Raw genomic sequence first — 21,513 nt, 5'->3', positions numbered from 1 at the left:
CTCCTAGTTAACAAGCTGGTGTATTGCATGATATAAATAAGCACGACCACATGACTAGTCAGGCATAATTACTAAGAATTGCAGGAACTGTACAGAATACATCTGCTCTCTCTGAAGACTGATATCCAACTCAAATAAAGGGAGGCAATGGTTATGTTATCATAACAACTTTCAACAAGAGACCCAGGTAATGTTCTGGAGATCTGGGTTTGAATCCAGCTGTGGCAGATGATGGAATTTGAATTCAATAAAGCATTGGAAATTAAGACTCTAATGATGACCATGAAACCATTGTCAATTGTCAGGGGTAAAAAAAACCCATCTGGTACACTAATGTCATAGAGTCATAGAAATGTACAGCATGGAAATAGACCCATTGGTCCAACTCATCCACGCTGACCAGATATCCTAAATTAATCTAGTCCCATTTGCCAGCACTTGGCTCATAGCCCTCTAAACCCTTCCTATTCATGTACCCATCCAGATGCCTTTTAAATATTGTAATTGTACCAGCCTCCACCACTTCCTCTGGCAACTCATTCCATACACGTACCACCCTCTGTGTGAAAAAGTTGCCACTCAGATTCTTTTCGAATCTTTCCCCTCTCACCTTAAACCTAGGCCCTCTAGTCCTTTAGGGAAAGAAACTGCCATTCCTACCTGGTCAGGCCTACACACAACTTCAGACCCAATAACAATGGGACTGATTCTTAAATGCCCCCTGGGTAATGAGGGATGGACAGTAATTGCTGGCCTAGCCAGTGACGCCCACATCCCTCATAAATTAAGAAATACTGGGGATGCTGGAGTTCTGAATCACAGATTGGGGATGCTGCAGAACCTCAACAGGCCTGACAGAGAGAGAAAAACACGCTTAACGTTTTGAGTTCTGTTCTTCAAAGTTCTATAGAACTCACATCTCCACCTATGGACCGAGTGTGACAGCAGAATGGGTGGAGCTCAATGTCCTGCAACTCTTAACTCTTTCTGAACCATCATCTTATTCTGTTCTGGAACTACGCAGTGATGATTTTGTGTAATGAGTTTTATTTAGTCTTTAAAAATGTCTGTGTGCTCAGGTTTCTTTCTTCCAATAACTTTCCTTCACTCTGAGTCCATGCCCAGGCTTAATTAATCAAGCACAGTAAACATCAATGGTAAACAGTCTCTCATAATTGAACACAATGATCGAACAGCTCAGATAGTGCATAGCTTCACTATTGCACTGGGAAGTTGCCCTCAGTTTTTGTACTGAAGAGCTCTAGAATAGGATTTGAATTCAGAGGCAAGTAAGCTACCTACTGAGACATGGCTGAGGCAGCACCTATTTTCTACTGTGTCACTGACCAACAAGCTCCAAGCTTATTAGAGGCACTGGCTTAACCAGTCCCAACTTACTCATTACAGCTTGAAGAGAGTAATAGCTATAATTTACATTTATGTACCACCTTTAACATAGTAAAAATGCAACGTAATGCTTCATAGGAATCCTAACAAAAAGACTTTGACATTGGAAATATTTGGGCAGATGATCCCCTGGATTAGCATTTCAAAGGCGCATCTTGAAGGAAGAGGCAGAAGAAGAAAGCTAAGAAGACTCAGGTTTGGAATCCCAAAAGGCCCTGGCAACTGGTAGCCAGGAGAACAATTTGGAGGAATACAAATATCTTAAAAGGTTGGAAGACAGAGTGGAGAGGGGTGTGTGGAGGTGAGGTCAAGGTGGGATGAGACATTCTTTAAAATTTACACAGCACCTATCATGATGTTAGGTCACCTCAAAACACTCCCTACCATTGTAAGATATGAAATCCGGCTACCAATTTGCAGCAAGGGGTAATAGGTAACACAATGGTAAAATCATTGGGCTAGCAATCTAGAAGTGCAGGCTGACACTCTGTTCTTATAGGTTCAAAAATCAGGAATTTTGAAAAAAAAATCACTCGTCTAATGTTGAGCACGTAACCACTGTCAATTGTTGTAGAAACCCATCCGGTTGACTAATGTCCTTTACAGAGTGAAGTCTGTCATTCTTCCCTGGCCAAATGTGACTCATAGCAATGTGATTGACCTTTAGCTGCACTCTGGACGATTAGATTAGATTAGATTAGATTCCCGACAGTATGGAAACAGGCTCTTCAGCCCAACAAGTCCACACTGACCCTCCGAAGAGTAACCCACCCAGACCCATTCCCCTACATTTACCCCGATTAATGCACATAACACTATGGGCAATTTAGCATGGCCAATTCACCTGACCTGCACATCTTTGGATGGTGGGAGGAAACCGGAGCACCCAGAGGAAACCCACACAGTTATGGGGAGAATGTGCGGGATGGGCAATAAATGCTAGCCTAGCCAACAATACCCTTCCCATGAAATGGGCATTCTACTCAATGCGTCATCCAAATGGGAGCACCCGTGGCAGTGCAGCACTCTCTCACTATTGCACCGTAGAGTTTGTGCTGAGATCAAAGGGGTCTGACAGGAAAATGGAATCAAGACCAGAATCAGTTTGACCGTGATCTTACCGAATGGCAGTTCTTTTATAGAAAGGATACTATTAAGTTGGAGAGGGTTCAGAAACAATTTACCAGGATGTTGCCGGCAATGAAGGGTCTAACTTATAGGGAGAGGCTGGATAGGAAGAGGCTTCCTTCACTGAAGTGTGGGAGGTTGCGGGGTGACCTTTTAGAGATTTATAAAATCATGAGGGGTATAGATAAGGTGAAGGGCAAGGGTCTTTTCACTAGGGTGGGGAATTTCAAGACTAGGGGATATATTTTTGAGGTGAGGAAGGAAAGATTTAAAAAAGACTTGAGGGGCAATGTGTTTAGACAGATGGTGATTCATGTGTGGAAAGAACTTGCAGAGGAAGTTGTGGATGCAGGCATAGTTGCAATGTTCAAAAGACGTTTGGATAAGTTCATGAACAAGGAATGTTTGGAGGGATATGAGCTGTGCACAGGCAAGTGGGACTAGGTTAGTTTGGGATTATGGCCGGTATGGACTGGTTGGGCCGAAGGGTTTGTTTCCATGAGTTGATGATGTTCATTTTGTGCTGAACCTTGCCTTTTTTACAGCTAGAGCTGAAAATGTGTTGCTGGTTAAAGCACAGCAGGTTAGGCAGCATCTAAGGAACAGGAAATTCGATGTTTCGGGCCAGAGCCCTTCATCAGGTATCTGGCCCGAAACGTCGAATTTCCTGTTCCTTGGATGCTGCCTGACCTGCTGTGCTTTAACCAGCAACACATTTTCAGCTCTGATCTCCAGCATCCGCAGACCTCACTTTTTACTCGTTTTTTACAGCTAGTGCAAGTTGTGTTGGTTTTTGTTTTGGAGGAATTCTTGCTATGAGGCTGAGTGAGTTTTCTCGCTAAATCTTACCAAATACCCCTCAGTAAACACCATCCCGATAGTGCCCCCATGTCTGATTCCTACCCCAACTTACCATGCGCTGTTCCCAGAACAGCTCAACACAAAAGGCTGACAGCCCGGAATGCTCACGCCAGGTTTTTTGAAGATACTGCTGGGCACCTGGACATTGTTGGCAGTTTGCCATCGCCCTTCACTGGCAGTGTAATGGCACAGCAGCCATAAAACCATGCTGCTCATGGCACACAGGTTGACACTCCCTTCTACATCTCACCCCCACCACTGCTTAACCAGAAGGCCACTTAGTTTACTTGACCTTAGCTAAATCCCATCTCAACTTATATCTCTCTGAGTCTCTACACCTCTCTCCGCATTACCCAGTGATCACCCTCAGATTGTCATTGTCCAGTAAGAGAACATCGCATACAGACTAGTAATCGGATGGTTCCAAATGTGACTTTTTATTGACAGAGAGCAAAGGAAACAAAGGCTGCAGGTTGTCCCCACAATGTGAACCAAATATTGAAGCTTGACCTTGGTCTCCATGATGGTCTGCAGCACCCAGCTCACATCTCACATCAGGTCCTGTCTGCCTTGTAGCTCCCAATGCAGCTGAGCTGTGATATCCACAAAGAGAACTTCCTTCAGCACAGGGACCTCCCCTTCCTCCAGCTCCTCACCATCTATCACATTGCCTCGTTGTCCTTCCAGTTGTGCAGAGCATGAGGATGATGTGGCACACTCTGTCTGGACTGTGCTAGAAGGCTCCCTCATCCCACTGCTCCAAGTATCAGAACCGAACCATCAGCAGCCATGTTGTCCTGTCAGCCTGGGCATTGTCCAAGTCCTATTTCAGTTGCATAGTGTGTCAAGAGAACAGCAAGGGATGCATGGGAACAGAGGTCTGGGTGGACACTGTCAGTACCTGGCCCCACTGAGCCACCATTACACTGTCACTGTCTCCACTACATGACCACCCTTCCCCCCCACAAACAGCCATCTCAGAGCCTCCATATTCCCTTATATCTCTCATTACCCTGACAGAGTCAAGAGTGTGGTGCTGGAAAAGTACAGCAGCTTAGGCAGCATCCGAAGAGCAGGAGAATCGACGTTTTGGGCAAAAGCTCTTCATCAGGAATGAGGCCTCATTTCCTGATGAAGGACCTTTGCCCAAAACATTGTTTTTCCTGCTCCTCGGATGCTGCCTGACCTGCTGTGCTTTTTCAGCACCACACTCTCGACTCTGACCTCCAGCATCTGCAGTCCTCACTTTCTCCTCATTACCCTGACAGCCTATTTCTAACCATCACCCCACCCCCCCTAGCCCCCCATTTGGAAAACTTGCAAAACCTGATGACAAATCTCTGGATGACCAGTGATCCTGACATCGGTGGTGGGCAAATTGTTCGAAGGAATCCTGAGGGACAGGATTTACATGTATTTGGAAAGGCAAGGACTGATTAGGGATAGTCGACATGGCTTAGTGCATGGGAAATCATATCTCATGAACTTGAGTTTTTTGAAAAAGTAACAAAGAGGATTGATGAGGGCAGAACAGTGGACATGATCTGTATGGACTTCAGTAAGGCATTCGACAATGTTCCCCGTGGGAGACTGGTTAGCAAGGTTAGATCTCATGGAACATAGGGAGAACTAGCCATTTGGATACATAACTGGCTCAAAGGTAGAAGACAGATGGTGTTGGTGGAAGTTGTTTTTCAGACTGGAGGCCTATGACCGGTGGAGTGCCACAAGGATTGGTGATGGGTCCACTACTTTTTGTCATTTATATAAATGACTTGGATGAGAGCATAAGAGGTATAGTTAGTAAGTTTGCAGATGACACCAAAATTGGAAGTGTTGTGGACAGTGAAGAAGATTACCTCAGATTACAAAGGGATCTTGATCAGATGGGCCAATGGGCTGAGGAGTGGCAGATGGAGTTTAATTTAGATAAGTATGAGGTGCTGCATTTTGGGAAAGCAAATCTTAGCAGGACTTATCCACTTAATGGTAAGGTCCTAGGGAGTGTTGCTGAACAAAGAGACCTTGGAGTGCAGGTTCATAGCTCCTTGAAAGTGGAGTCGCAGGTAGATAGAACATAGTACAGTACAGCACAGAACAGGCCCTTCAGCCCATGATGTTGTGCCGACCACTAATCCTCATGTATGCACCCTCAAATTTCTGTGACCATATGCATGTCCAGTAGTCTCTTAAATGTCCCCAATGACCTTGCTTCCACAACTGCTGCTGGCTACGCATTCCATGCTGTCACAACTCTCTTTGTAAAGAACCCACCTCTGACATCCCCTCTATGCTTTCCTCCAACCAGCTTAAAATATGACCCCTCGTGTTAGTCATTTATGCCCTGGGAAATAGTCTTTGGCTATCGACTCTATCTATGCCTCTCATTATCATGTGTACCTCAATTAGGTCCCCTCTCCTCCTCCTTTTCGCCAATGAGAAAAGTCCGATTTCAGTCAACCTCTCTTCAAAAGATAAGCCCTCCAGTCCAGGCAGCCTCCTGGTAAACCTCCTCTGAACCCTCTCCAAAGCATCCACATCTTTCCTATAATAGGGCAACCAGAACTGGACGCAGTATTCCAAGTGCGGTCTAACCAAAGTTTTATAGAGCTGCAACAAGATCTCATGACTCTTAAACTCAATACCCCTGTTAATGAAAGCCAAAACACCATATGCTTTCTTAACAACCCTGTCCACTTGGGTGACCATTTTAAAGGATCTATGTACCTGCACACCAAGATCCCTCTGTTCCTCCACACTGCCAAGAATCCTATCCCTTAATCCTGTACTCAGCTTTCAAATTCGACCTTCCAAAATGCATCACCTCGCATTTATCCAGGTTGAACTCCATCTGCCACCTCTCAGCCCATCTCTGCATCCTGTCAATGTCCCGCTGCAGCCTACAACAGCCCTCTATACTGTCAACGACACCTCCAACCTTTGTGTTGTCTGCAAACTTGCTGACCCATCCTTCAATCCCCTCATCCAAGTCATTAATAAAAATTACAAACAGTAGAGGCCCAAGGACAGATCCCTGTGGAACACCACTCACCACTGACTTCCAGGCAGAATATTTTCCTTCTACTGCCACTCACTGTCTTCTGTTGGCCAGCCAATTCTGTGTCCAGACAGCTAAGTTCCCTGTATCCCATTCCTCCTGACCTTCTGAATGCGCCTACCATGGGGAACCTTATCAAATGCCTTGCTGAAGTCCATATATACCACATCCACAGCTCGACCCTCATCAACATTTCTAGTCACATCCTCAAAGAACTCGAGAAGGTTTGTGAGGCATGACCTGCCCCTCACAAAGCCGTGTTGACTGCATTTAATCAAGCCATGCTCTTCCAGATGGTCATAAATCCTATCCCTCAGAACCCTTTCTAACACCTTGCAGACGACAGACGGGAGACTGACTGGACTGTAATTGCTGGGGATTTCCCTATTTCCTTTCTTGAAGAGAGGAATTACATTTGCCTCTCTCCAGTCCTCAGGTATGACTCCAGTGGAGAGCGAGGATGCAAAGATCTTCGCAAGTGGTGAAGCAATTGCATTTCTCGTTTCCCAAAGCAGCCGAGGACAAATCTGCTCTGGGCCTGGCGACTTGTCAATCTTAATGTTTGCCAAAATTTTCAGCACATCAGCTTCTTCTATCTCTATCCATTCCAGCATGCACAACTGCTCTTCAAAGGTTTCATTCACTACAAAGTTTGTTTCTTTCATAAAGACAGAAGCAAAAAACTCATTTAGGGCTTCCTCTACCTCCCCAGACTCCACATACAAATTCCCTATGCTATCCCTGATCGGCCCTACTCTTTCTTTGACCATTCTCTTATTCCTCATATAAGTGTAAAATGCCTTTGTGTTCTCCCTAATCCGTTCTGCCAAGATAGGATAGCAAAAAAGGCTTTTGGTATGCTTTCCTTTGATGGTCAGAGTATTGCGTACAGGAGTTGGGAGGTCATGTTGTGGCTGTACAGGACATTGGTTAGGCCACTGTTGCAATATTGCATGCAATTCTGGTCTCCTTCCTATTCGATGGATGTTGTGAAACTTGAAACATTTCAGAAAAGATTTACAAGGATGTTGCCAGGGTTGGAGGATTTGAGCTATAGGGAGAGGCTGAACAGGCTGGAGCTGTTTTCCCTGGAGCGTCAGAGGCTGGGGGGTGACGTTATAGAGGTTTATAAAATTATGAGTGGCATGGATAGGATAAATAGACAAAGTCTTTTCCCTGGGGTTGGGGAGTCCAGAACTAGAGGGCATAGGTTTAGGGTGAGATGGGAAAGATATAAAAGAGACCTAAGGGGCAACTTTGTCATGTAGAGGGTGGTATGTGTATGAAATAAGCTACCAGAGGAAGTGGTGGAAGCTGGTACAATTGCAACATTTAAAAGGCATCTGGATGGGTATATGAATAAGAAGGGCTTGAATGGATATGGGCCAGGTGCTGGCAAATGGGACTGGATTAATTTAGGATATCTGGTCAGCATGGACGAGTTGGACCAAAGTCTCTGTTTCCGTGCTGTACATCTCTATGACACTGTGTTGCTCAGATATTATTCATAGAAACATTGAACCTCTCAGCACAGATTGAGGCCATTTAGGCTTTGCTATTAACAAGCTATCCAGTTAGCCTCAATCTTTCCCCAGACACAGCACCAGAAACATTGACCTTTTCTACCCTTTGTTCTGAGTCTGTATGAGAATTATTTTTGCATCTGCCATGGAAAAGTGTCTCCTCATCTAATCTTTATGATTTAACTCACTATCATTTGGTCATCTTTACTAAACCTCTCCTTTTGTATGGATTAACTAAGGAGTTTCTGTTTTAACCAAAAAAAAACTAAGACAGGGATGTGGTCTTGGTTAAGTGCATTTGAGCTCCCCACTCTGAGCGTGTCAGCTGTTGTTGTGGTCAGGAATGGCGAAAAGCCAATTCATACACCCTCTTCTCATCATACCCCCACATTACTTTATGTCACCCCATTCCATTCACCAGAGAGGATGGTTTGAGCATCAGATAGACCGGGGACAAGCCTTCACAAAGGTAGTTAACAGAGACAGTGCCACCTCAGTTCAATGTGTAACAGCACCACTCTCGCTCGAAGGGACAAAGAGCCTGGCAACATGTCAGGAAAGCAGGGACTTTTGGAATTCAACCAGTTAAAACCGTCAGAGTCTCACAGTGCAGAGCACTGGGCAGTATGCCAAGCAGGTGTTGCCATGACATCAACCTCCCAAAGGTGATGCATTTTGCCTAATTCTATAAGTTGCCGGCTGGTGTCAGGATGCGAAATAGACAATCTTATGGAGCGAGGATTCCTTCTTTTGTTTTCCTTTTTGTGCGACTCAGAGACAGAGGTTCATGGGAACTACCTCTCTAGCTTGCTTTTTGGAAAAGCAAATAGATTTGCCACAGGGAGAGATTGGAGACAAGAGACCCATGAGAGAATGTGACAGAGGGAAGAGTGTGATACACGCTGAGGCACAGGGAAGCAGAGGCAAGATGAGATTGCGACAGACAGGCAGGCATTAGATAGAGAGACAGGCAGAGTGAGAAATCACAGGGAGAGACAGAGACAGGAGGGCGGATAGACAGAGAGTTGGGCAGGGAGAGAGAAAGAAGCAGAGATGCAGACAAAGGGGGATGCAGACAAACCAATGCTTGCAAGTGCTTGGCAGGTGAAGAAGGTGTCAGCCTAATCACAGGAATAAAGGCACAGAGTGAGAGTGAGCAAAGAATCTACAAGAGAGAGAAGGAAAATAAGGAAGGAGAGGAAGCAGTTAAAAGGAATGTGTGGCCGAGAGAGAGAGAGAGGGAGACAAAACCAGAGAGATGTAGAAACAGCGAGAATAGAGCTACAGAAGAGAAAGAGGGATGGACGTAAAAAGAGGATGAAAAAGAGAGAGGACAAGGGAAAATGACAGCGAAGGAGAGAGAATGGAGAGCAGCGTACATCTGCACACAAAATGGCGGACTGCTCAATGACCATGCCCACGCTGAGAGAGAGAGAGAGAGAGAGAGCGGTTCAGCTCAGAAGCACAACTTTGCCATTATGCTGTTCGCCTGTCTTTTTTTTCCCCTTATTTTTGGCAGTGCCCCAGGAGGCTGTCCTCTTCATGCCTGAGAAATTCTGCTGTTTATCTCCTAATTCTCCCCCGAAAAATAAGAGGAAAAGTTGAGGGGAGGGGAAAGTAACGAGGAATCTGAAACTGATTGTATCACTCGCCATGAGGGAGAGAGGGAATTTATTTTGGAGGAGTGGGGTTAGGGGGGGTGGTGGAGGTATTTTCCTTTTTAAATATGACTATCCTGGCGGAGGAGAGGGAGGGGAAAGTTTTCAAAATCTTTGCGACAGGGCACAACAAAGGCTTTGGTCGTGGGCAAGCCAAGAGAACAGTAGCAAACTAGAGTTGTTGCAGAGCGAAGGGAGATCAGTGCGTGCTGTGTCAGAACCCTCTTCTCTCTTCACCTCCCTTTCTTTGATATCATTGGCCTCTGGAGGAACTGGTGGAATCACTCCCTGACCAGGGGATGGGGAGGGAGAAAAAAAATACACATGAAAAGAATTGGAACTGAAATGGTCAGGGGCGTTTCATTCAGTTTGAACACCTCCTATTTCAATCCCTCTCCCAAGTGCAGGGGGTGGTATAACATTAACTGAAGAGTGCCTCGTGCCTGGAATTTAAACTGGGATCGGACATTTAAGGATTCCAACATTTCCTCCGAGATGGGAACTGTGCGGGGAGAGTAAAAAAGAACATCTGGAATCCTTTTTTTTTGTTCCTTGAGTTTTTTTTTATTTAAAACTCTTCCTTTTTCAAAGATTCGGTGAGAGGGTTGAGTGAGGTTTTTGCAGGAGGGCAAGGTGAGGAGGCTGTTGGGGTTCTCCCCCCTTTCTCTGAAATCCACCGCGCCCCTTCCTCATTTCGGCCAGCTGCCTACCCCTCACCCTCAAACCCTAACTTCACCACACTCCCCCGCTTTGCCATCTTCCAGCCCTCTGCCTCCCCCTCTCGGCCTTTCCCATTTCTTTGGAAAATTTCGAACGGCGAATTCCAGTCATCGCTGGCACAGGGCGTAGGAACTGTTCCTCTTCCATTATCCGCGATGACGAGGGGAGACTATTTGTTTCCGGACCAGGTACTGAAGTACTTTGATTTTATGCATATTTTGTCCAGCGAAATGTTGATGTATTTTCTGAAGTACTTTGGCCATTAGATGTATCTATGTAAGTTGTTTGTTGAAGTGTTTTTCTTTCAAATTAAGGTGGCGGTGGCAGGGTGGGTGATTGTTTCGATTCAGTCAGCAGCGCCAGCATTCCAGTGGTCACAAAGCAATGGTGACTTTATACTTCTTTTCCACATGGAGTTTGCACGATCAAAGTCAGAGAGAAAGATGCTGCCCGTGAGTCGGTCCGAACGTGTTTGTCGTTCACGCCTAAACTTGGCAAGGCCGGTCCTCCTGGTGAGACACGGTGACTCAGAGGGATCTGCACCACAGCCATTCCAAAAAAATATATACAGGGATTACAGTGAGACGCTGCTGGTGGCCTGAGTGGCAGAACAGGGCCCCTGTGAGGAAAGAAGATATTGAAAACTTTGGGAAGTGGGAAACAGGATTGCAAGAATATTCTTGCTGATTCATTCCCCTTCTTCACCCTCCCCACCAAAAACTTTGTAGAGCTGTCTGGCTCTGGCTGGGAAGAGTGAGCTGTCTGATAGTGAAGGCTGTACATGACCTCCAGTGCTCATGCCCAAGTGGAATACAGGTTGTGTCTGATGCGACTCGAGTAGGTAGGAGGTCAGCATTCCATCCCTACTCATTTCATTCAGACAGAAGCGGCCCTTGGCAGGCTTGCGGGATGTGGGTCCGGATGTCAGACAGGTTTTCCCATTTCTCCTGGCAGCCTAGCCAACTCTTAGCCAGAGGATGTCAGAATGTGGACAGGAGAAGACTTGATTATTACTGCTTTCCCAATCAAAGAACCCACGATCACTGTCTAGACTTGCCTATGAATCATGGTCACTTGGGTGAAGCACAAAAGGGCAGCTAAAGGCAATGAGTCATACTTGTGCAAGAGTCAGTGCTTCCAGGAGAGGGATTTGATTGTATTTGATCTCCCATGACATTGCACTTGCTAAATCAGAGATTATGTTTTTTTCTTCCCTTTCATATCTGTATTCTGGTTCCCTCCCTCCCTCTAACTCAATCTCCAGCTTTCCTCTAACAGCCTGTCCTTTTGGTCTCACTCTCACTTTGTGTTTTTGTTCTGGCAGAGTGAACAGTTGAGGATGTCTTGATGAGGAGAGGAATTATTGGCTAAATTTGAGTTGTGGAGTTGAGGCGAAGGTTTTCAAAGCACCACTAATCCCTCATGCTTCCCTCACACCAAGTACTCCCTGATCCCCAGTCCTCCATCTTGCAACTCACCTTTCCTCTTTCACCCACCAACTCCCCTTTACATGATTTCCACTTTTTGTCTAGCCCTCTCCCTTTCTCTTCTGTCACTCACTTTATCTGTAAGCTTCCACAGACTCTCCCCAATGCTGCCACACTCCCTCTGCTAACAGGTTACAAACCGTAAGAGATATCTGTCATTAAATCAATTTCCTTCCTTCCTTCCTTTTGCCTCCTACTCTACCTTCCTATCTGCCATCCTTAAAGGAGCTAAGCAATACTGTAAGCCAATTGTAAAATGTAGGAGTGCAATTAGTCCATTCGTCCCATCGAGTCTCCTCCACCATTCACTGAGATCATGGCTGATCTGATGAATCTCCACTCCACCATCCTGCCTTTACCCCATAACCCTCGATTCCCTTACTGATTAAAAATCTCTTTACCTCAGCCTTGATTATACTCAATGATCCAGACTTGAAAACCCTCTGCGGTAAAGAATTCCCCAGATTCATTACCCTATCCATTATTCATGGGGCGGCACGGTGGCTCAGTGGTTAGCACTGCTGCCTCACAGCACCAGGGTCCTAGGTTGGATTCCAGCCTCGGGCGACTCTCTGTGTGGAGTTTGCACATTCTCCCTGTGTCTGCGTGGGTTTCCTCCGGGTGCTCCGGTTTCCTCCCACAGTCCAAAGATGTGCAGGTCAGGTGAATTGGCCACGCTAAATTGCCCATAGTGTTAGGTGTCTGAACTGCTGTGCTCTTCCAGCACCACTGATCCAGAATCTGGTTTCCAGCATCTGCAGTCATTGTTTTTACCCAGAAGGAAATAGGTCTGGGTGGGTTACTCTTTGGAAGGTCAGTGTGGACTGGTAGGGCCGAAGGGCCTGTTTCCACACTATTGGGAATCTAATCATGAGAACGGCCTCCTCATCTCTCTCTTTACTCTGAGCTGATTCCCTCTGGTCCTAGATTCTCCCACAAGGGAAAGCAAACTTTCTGAATCTACGTATAAGACCCCAAGAGATTTTATATCTTTTAAAAAGGTCACTTCCCAACCTCCTAAAGTCCAATGGATAGAGGCCTATACACAATCCAAAGTTCAGAATGCCAACATCTACACATGACATCGTACAGACACCAAATGGCTACACGACATACAGAATAACTGATGTGTACAGAGTCTGGTATGCACAAAGACCGTGCCCGACGTACACAATTCCCATTTCCCGGCATCCCTCAGTTCGAAATGCTTCGCTGTCTGATTTGCTGCAGGGGCAAGTTGTTAATGCTACATTGTGGGCAATGGACTTCATTGAATGCTGGAGTCAGGGTGAATTTCTTGAACCAGTGGGATTTAAGAATTGAGGGAGACGCAGAAGAATGCTGGCAAAAGAGAGTGAATTAGAGTTATCTGAGGCATAGAAAAGAGAAGGACAGGCAAACTGAATTCAGACCGAGATCGAGAGAGAATGGGTACAGAGAAGAAAAGTAATTTGAAAAAGTAAAAACAGTTAAATATTCAGCGTGCTTGAATCTATAACTCCAATTACTACCTGTTGCAAAAAGATTGAACACTTTAAACTGTTTCCTTTCTAGTCCAAAGAGGTTAATTGGCATTATGCTTATAATTATCGTGTCATTAAAAGGGTACTTACACAGTTAATAACCAGATTTAACTTTCTGTGGTGATTTAATGGCCAATTAATGTGCAAACCCAGAAAATTCTGGAGATTAGCAGTGCATGCAATACCTCTTAATCTAGCGAATTTGCTGGATGGTTTCCACATTAATAACAGTGTATGTTGTTAATTACTATTTCAGTGCAGTTTGCCCAGATGTATTGATCCTTTGCCAAGCTAAGACCCTCAATGGCTACAATGTTTAGTTAGAATCCTCTTCCTAACAGTGCTGTGGGTTTGCCTGCACCACATGGACTAAAGGAGGCTCACTACCACCTTCTCAAGGAACACTGGCAGTGGGCTGTAAATCGTGGCCTTGCAAGTTACACTTGCATAGCCTGAATTTTTTATTAAATGTCTCTCTGCAGGCTTGGATTGAACAGTCAGTTAGATTAATGGTCAGACTGCTGTACCTGCTCCAGATTTCAAGATCTTAGGATCACAATGCCTAATTGTTAACTGAACAGAAGCTGCACTGAATAAAAGATTAACTATTGTGTGGGCTGGGCTTTGAATACAGAGAACTGCTTGGTTGTTCAGGTACAGGGAAACGCTAAACAGCCTTAAACTCCGGCCTTTTTTTCTCCTTCCCTTTTTAGAAATTGTTTCCGTGGCACAGTGTGTTTTTAATATTGTTGGAACATGTCATGTTTTATTGTAGGAAACAGTTAACATAGAGGGATGTTTGTATCCTTTCAGAAAGAATGATAACCTGGTGCAGGACAAATTACAGAGCTATAGAAAGAAAACAGAGCAATGAAGTAGATTTTGACCTTATTTTTATACTTTGCTCTGCTGTCATTTATTATTTATCATGCTTTTAAAAGAACTGACAGAAATTTGCGAAACGGAGATGTAGCTCTGTTTGAAACTAATGTGCCTTCAATGCAGGCTGAGTTGTCAAATGCAGAATATAGGCATTGTAGCACCCCCACTGGTGGGAGGGTATAAGTACAATGTGACAGGTTGACATTGCGAGTTTACATTCTGAAGCTCAACTTATATATATTTAACAAAAAAAAAGTTCTTCAATATTAAAAACAAAAACTTCATGACCACAGGAATTATGGTTTGCATACAAGAAACAAGGGTGCAGTGCTAATACAAATCTTTCCAGATTTCAAAGGATCTCAGAATCACAGAGTTGTGGAATTGTTACAGTACAGAAAGTGCTTCTACTGAGCATTGTGACTTATAACTATCCTTCCAGCTGTACCCTGAGACTCTGCACATTGTTTCTATTTATCTCATCGTCTCATGCCTCAATTGAATCTCAAATGTGCCACACTTTAAGGTAACACACTCCAGACCTGAATGAGTAAAAAAACCTTTGTCTCCCATCTTGTTTACTTTTTGTAATCACATTAAATCTGCGTCTTCTTATTCTTGGTCCTGTTATGAGTGGCAACAAATTCACTGAATCCCTACAATGTGGAGGAAGGCCATTAGGCCCATCAAGTTCACGCTGGCCCTCCAAAGACCATCCAACCCAAACCCACTCCCTACCCTATACCTGTAACCGTGTATTTCTACATTTCCTAGACAATATGGACAATCAGGCATGGCCTATTCACCTAGCCGACATATCTCTGGACACTGTGGGCGATGCAGCATGGCCAATCTACCTAACCTGCACATTTTTTTGTCTGTGGGAGGAAACTGGAGCACCCGGTGGAAACCCACACAGACACGGGGAGAATGTGCAAACTCCACACTGACAGTCACCTGAAGCTGGAATCAAACCTGGGTTGCTGGCGCTGTGAGGCAGCAGTGCTAACCACTGAGTCACCGTGCCTCCCTCATCTATTTCTCATCATCTATTTTGTAACCACAAGGTTATATAAGCACAGTTATCTGGGTCGAGAGTGTGGTGCTGGAAAAGCACAGCCGCTCAGGCAGCATCCAAGGAGTAGGAGAATCGACATTTCAGGCATAAGCCACTCATCAGAATGCCCAAAATGTTGATTCTCCTGCCCCTTGGGTCCTGCCTGACCTGCTGTGCTTTTCCAGCACCACACTCTTCGACTCTGATCTCCAGCATCTGCAATCCTCACTTTCTCCTAAGCAATGTCTATTGCAGTGTAAGAGATTTCACAGCTAATTTACTCTAAGCAATCTACCATAAACAACAGTGTTGTAAAGACTACATAACCAATAAATATTGACCAATATATTGTGAAGCCTTCCCCTGATTTCCATCGAACATGATGTGGAGGTGCTGGTGTCAGACTAGTGTTGGCAAGGTCAGAAATCACATGATATCAGGTTCTTCTCCAGCATGTCACCTGGTGAAGGAGCAGCGCTCCAAAAGTTTGTGATTTTAAATGAACCTGTTGGACAATAACCTGGGGTCATGTAACTTCTGACTTTGCCTTCAAACATTAACAGGAGATCCTTTATTTCCATCTAAGAGTGCGGAGGTAGCACTAGTTTAACACCTGATGCAAGAGTCAACCCCGCTAACAATACAGCTCTCCATCAGTGGGACTGACCACTTGGATTATATATTCAAGCCTCTGGAGTGTTATCGACTATGTATGGCAGAGGGAGTGTGGGATTTCCGTGTTCTTTATGAACGTTGTTACAAGTGTCGAAGATAGGTGTAGGTGAGGAGTGGAGCTAATTTCAAAGAGTTGGCATAGGCACAGTGGGTTAAATGGTCTGTTTCTGTAATGTAACATTCTATGATGCTTAAACCTACATGAAACTTGGAACCTAGGAGCAGGAGTAGGCCATTCAGCTGCCTGAGCCTGCTCCAACATTTAATCTGAACATGGCTGATCATCCATGCTCCAGCTTTCTCTCCATACCCTTTCATCCTTTAGCACTAAGAAATATATCTAAATTTTTCTGGAAAATATTCAATGTTTAAGGCCTGTCAACTACTTGCTATGGCAGAGAATTCCACAAACTCCCCACTCCCTGGGTAAAGACATTTCTCCTCATCTCAGTCCTAAATGGCCTCACCCCATATTTTTAGATTGTGACCACCTGATCTGAAATCATCGAGACCCTGTGGTGTGGAAACAGGCCATTCAGCCCATCGAGTCCACACTGACCATTCGAAGAGCATCCTACCCAGAACCACCTCCATATCCTGTAACCCTGTATTTCCCATGGCTAACTTACCTAACATGCACATTCCTGGACACTAAGACAATTTAGCATGGCCAATCCACCTAACTTGCACATATTTGGATTGTGGGAGGAAACAGGAGTACCCGGAAGAAATTCACACAGGCATGGACAGTTACCGGAAAGTGGAATCGAGTTCAGGTCGCTGGCACTGTAAGGCATCAGTGCTAACCACTGAGCCACTATGGATTGCCTGGTCATTGGGAACATCCTTTCTACTTCAACCCTGTCTAATCCCGTTACAATTGTTCAAGAGATTTCCCCTCATTCTTCTGAAGTGCAATGAATATAATCCTATCTAGTATTTCGTCAGTTATATAGTGATTTAGAGCTGGGAATATATGAAGTTTTGTCATTGACCTGTTTATGTCTGGTATCCCTTCCATTCAAACAAGCCTTCATCATAACCTTATACTCCTGAATTTGTTGGCCAAATTATACCAATGTATTCCAGATCCCTAACTTGCGGAAGCATCTTGCTAATTCCATTGTTATATCTAAATCTGAGATCAGCAATTTTTATTAAGCAAGGGTTTCAAGGGATATAGGCCCAAGGCAGGCATATGGAGTTAGGCAGAAGATCAGTCATGATCTTACTGAGTGGCGGAACTGGTCTGATGGGCTGAATGGCCTACTCCTGTTCCTATGTTCCTAATCGCTCCTCTTCAACCATAATGTTAGTCACACCACTCTCTGTCATCACTCCATTGTTGTTCTGTGCAAGTGTGGCTCCACACTATGAGCTGTTTGAGACATTCAACTATCACTAGTTTCTATACATACAGACAAAGAAGGACACCACTTTAACCGGGACAACACACACATCCTAGGACAAGTGAAACAAAAACATGCACGAGAATCCTGAGACGCATCCTGACATTCTAACCAGAACTCCATCAATAAACACATCGATTTAGACCCTATCTACCTTCCCTTGAAAAAAAAACTGGAAATGACATCACCGACCTTAAGAAACCAAGACCTATAAGTAGAGAGACGGGACATAACACCAGCGCTTCACCGAAGAATCTCACTGATGATGTTACCTAGTACGGTGACGAAACGTTTAAAAACAAATCTCCAGGCTCCACAAGCTAACTTAAATAATTAACATCCCACTGTGTCGAGTGCTCAGCATGAAACTGATGTGTTTGGGGTACACAACGCCCCACCCACACCCACCGTTAATGGAGGTATAAAAGAGCCTGACCCCAGTTTGAAAAAGAGCAGACCCATTTCTCAACAGTGTCCTTGCAAAACGTCACAATGTAAAGTGGAATTGGGTTATCTGCCCTTGACCACATTTCCAATTGTGGGATCTTACTGTGTGTGTATTCGCGGCCAGTTTGTTCCCACATTGCAGCATTGACTACTCTTCAGAAAAATATGTTGTCAGCTGCAGAGAGCTTTGATGAAAGGTGTCATGTTAAAGTCATTGTAGCTTTACGCATTAATTTCATTCCAAACCCTTCAGAGTGGTATGCTTTTGAAATGGTGAATCTGAGGTGGTTGAATGTTTGTGTTCATTTTTCTGCCAAAGGCAGTACTGCTTACCTTGGATTATTTGTTTATCCAACATTGATTTAGTTTAATATATGCTTGTCTCTTAATTTTTGAGGATGTTGTTACATTCGCTCTCCATTACTGATAAGAAACAGCAGGGCTAGGCAAAATCTCTGTGATATTTCTCAAGGCAGGATTTCAATGGTGTTTGTCTGAAAATGTAGTCTCTAACTAGAAGCTTCTGAACTCGTCACTTGATCTGAACAATTAAGTGCAGCCAGGGTAGCGGGTGGTCAGCGGTTATACATATTTTCTAATCAACCTGTTCATGTGGTGGTACATTTTTGGAACAGGTGGGATTTGAACTCAAGACTTCTGGTCCAGAGAGCGGGAGGGTGCCACCTTGTCACAAGATGCCTTGGTCACAGAGTTCCTGGATGGAGGATGAGTCAAATTTTTCAGGGTTCTGATTTCTAAACACTGTTGAAGTATGGGAAGTGTGTGTGTGCATGTCAACATAATTACTGGCAGTTTGGGAACTGGTGAGAAGCAACGAGACTTGGGTGTCAGGGTGGAGCAGTCGCTGAAGGTTGGCACGAAGGTGCAGCAGATGATGAGGAAGGCTAATGGCATTCTGACCTTCATAGCAAGAAGATTTAAGTGTAGGAGTAGGGATATTTTACTGCTGCTATACAGGGCCCTGATCAGGTCACCCTTTGAGTATTGTGTGCAGTTTTGGTCTCCTAGTCTGAGGAAATAACTATACAGTGTGTTAGTGAGACCGTAGCTCGAATACTGTATATAGTTTTAGTCAGCCAATTTGCATCCACTTTAGTAATAATATTTTGATTCTGTCGGCAACAGAACCAAAAGTGTCATTGTTGAGGGAGTGAGTTGTTAGGATCTGGAATGTCTCTGTGTGAAAGTGTGGAGGAGGCAGGGTGGATCTTAAATTTCAAAAAGGAATTGGATGAACATATTTTTGCACAAGTCTGTTATGGGGTCTTGAATCAAAATCCTTCAGGAGATCTATGTGTGGCACAACAACAGCATTACCCCCATCGAGCCTTTCTGTTACCTCTTCAAAAAATTCCACGTTAGTTAAACGTGACTTCCCTTAAAAAAAGATCCATTCTACTCTTTCAAATCAACTGACCTTTTATCATGTGACAGCAATTCCATTCCAAGCAACTGTTTCGAGAAGCTTCTACACGGCTGAAGTTCAACTGAGTGGGTCAGTAATTGTCAGGCTAATTCATACAATTTTTTTTTAACAAGTGTGTAATCTTTGTAATTTTCCAGTTAACTGCCACCCAGTGCCCCTTCACTTTCCACCCTTACTTCCTTCAATATTTTTGTATCTTATTTAGCCCCCAAGCCTTGTCAACTTAGAGTACCAACAGTCAATCCAACAATTAACACCTCCTTCTTACCATCAACATAAGGTAAAATTGGGCATAGTGTAAAATTGAGTGCCTACACAAACCCTTCCTTCCTTGCCTACCCCTCTGTTCCCAACGGACAACCGAGATGGAAATCAAGGATAGAAGTTGAATTGAGTTGGAACCTTTAGGACAAAAAGGAGATGGAAAGAGAAGTAATTGGCCTCGGGTAAAGGAGAAAACTTCATCCCCTCTTGTTTTCAAAGATAGAAATGGGGTAACTAGAGTAAGACGTACTGGCAGCAGCAACATCTAAAAGGAGAGATATTACATGAGATGGTTACAAAATGTTGTAGAGGTCTATAGATACAGCAATGTTTTATCAAGCTATTTTACAAAGATTTCACATTAGTTTCTACCTGGATTGTAATATATATGGGAGAGAGTTACAGGCAGAAATCTAATTGTGGGATTTGGTTGGTGTGTGTGTGTATCTATATATATATATATATAGAATAACATGGCTGCATGTGCATTCCCCAGGAATGTGTCTAGGACCAGCCACTTTTCTTGATTTATATTAACAATGTGGCTTTATAGGTCACAATGTCAAAATTTGCAGGTGAAACAAAACTTGTGACCTGTGAAAGGAAGAACAATAGTCTTCAGTAGGACAGAGGCAGGCTTGTGGAGCAGATGAATATCTTGCAGGTGAAATGTAATGCAGTGGAGTGTGAAGTGATTCATTTAAAATTACCAGGAAAGGAAGTGTGAAAAAAGATGCACTTCTAAAGGAGGTGTAGGGGATATGGGGGCAGATAGACACAGTTCGATGAGGATCACAGGGCAGATTGAGAAAGCAATTAATAAGTCGTTAACAAGATTCCTGAACTTTATAAATAAGGCCCAGAGTACAAAAGCAAGGAAATGACTTTCTTTGATTAATTTATGAAATGTAGGTATCACTGACTATTGCCCATCTCTAGTTGCCCCTGAGAAGGTGGCATTGAGCAGCCTTTAACCATTTTCAAATACTAGTTTTTGTTTCAGCCGGAGATTTTTAACAAGTTCTGGACTCTACACATTATGGAGCGTGTGGCAGCATTGCAAAGAATGCAGAAAAAATTCATAATTATTGTTTTGGCAATGTCATAGAGATAGATAGGAAATGTTGGAGTTATTCTCCTTAGTGAAGAGAACGTTGAGAGGGGATCTGATGGAGATGCTCATCATTGCGAGGTGGATGGAGAGAGGTTTCCAGAGTAGACAGGTCAGGTATTAAAGGACACAAGTTTAACAGAATCAAAAGTGTCATTATTGAGGGAGTGAGTGGTTAGGATCTCCAATGTCGCTGTGTGAGAATGTGGAGGAGGCAGGGTGGATCCTAAATTTCAAAAAGGAATTGGATGAGCATCTGAATGGTAAAGGTTCCTGTGGCCAAGAGGCAAGGCTTTTTTTCTACACTCTAACCATTCGCTGATATACAGGCTAGAATATAATTGGGGAATCAATATATGGAGCAATGGATACTCAAGAGTGAGTTACAGACTGAGATCTAATTAAGGGAGAGTTGGGAGGTTAACATGTAGAATAACATATACCCAGGAGTAAGTTTACAGATTAAATTATAACTGGTGCTTGCATTGCTTGGGTCAGTGTGGCAGTAGCTGGATGATTGAGGAGAGTTCAGACTAATTGAACCTTGCCTTGGTTCCTTTATTCATTCACTGGGTGAAGGTTTCACTGGCTAGGCCATCCCTAATTGGCCAGAGGGCAGTTAAATTCCAATTCCATGGTGGGATTTGAACTCAGGTCCCCAGAACATTATCTGGGTCTCTGGATTTACAGTCCAGTGATAGTACCGCAAGCCTCTTGGTTGATCCTTGTTCTCTGCACAGCTTCAATGGGCAATGTCATGACTTCTGATTTCACTGTTTCAGGGGAAACTGTCACATGACTCTCCAGATTCTGATAAAGGAAGACTAAACATCTACTTCCCTTTCTATATAACACA

At 44.1% G+C, this 21,513-nt stretch overlaps 1 long non-coding RNA gene across 1 annotated transcript in view; it reads left to right on the top strand.

Moving 5' to 3' along the window:
- LOC132820873 (uncharacterized) overlaps window positions 1–21,513 on the top strand; it is a 299,239-nt gene that overhangs the window by 207,726 nt on the left and 70,000 nt on the right. The gene's annotated exons all lie outside the window — the stretch shown is intronic.

This window comes from Hemiscyllium ocellatum, chromosome 12 (genome assembly GCF_020745735.1).
Source record: "Hemiscyllium ocellatum isolate sHemOce1 chromosome 12, sHemOce1.pat.X.cur, whole genome shotgun sequence".
Taxonomy (NCBI): Eukaryota; Metazoa; Chordata; class Chondrichthyes; order Orectolobiformes; family Hemiscylliidae; genus Hemiscyllium; species Hemiscyllium ocellatum.
The sequence above is the reverse complement of the archived record's forward strand: the minus strand, read 5'-3'. Positions and strand labels throughout refer to the sequence as shown.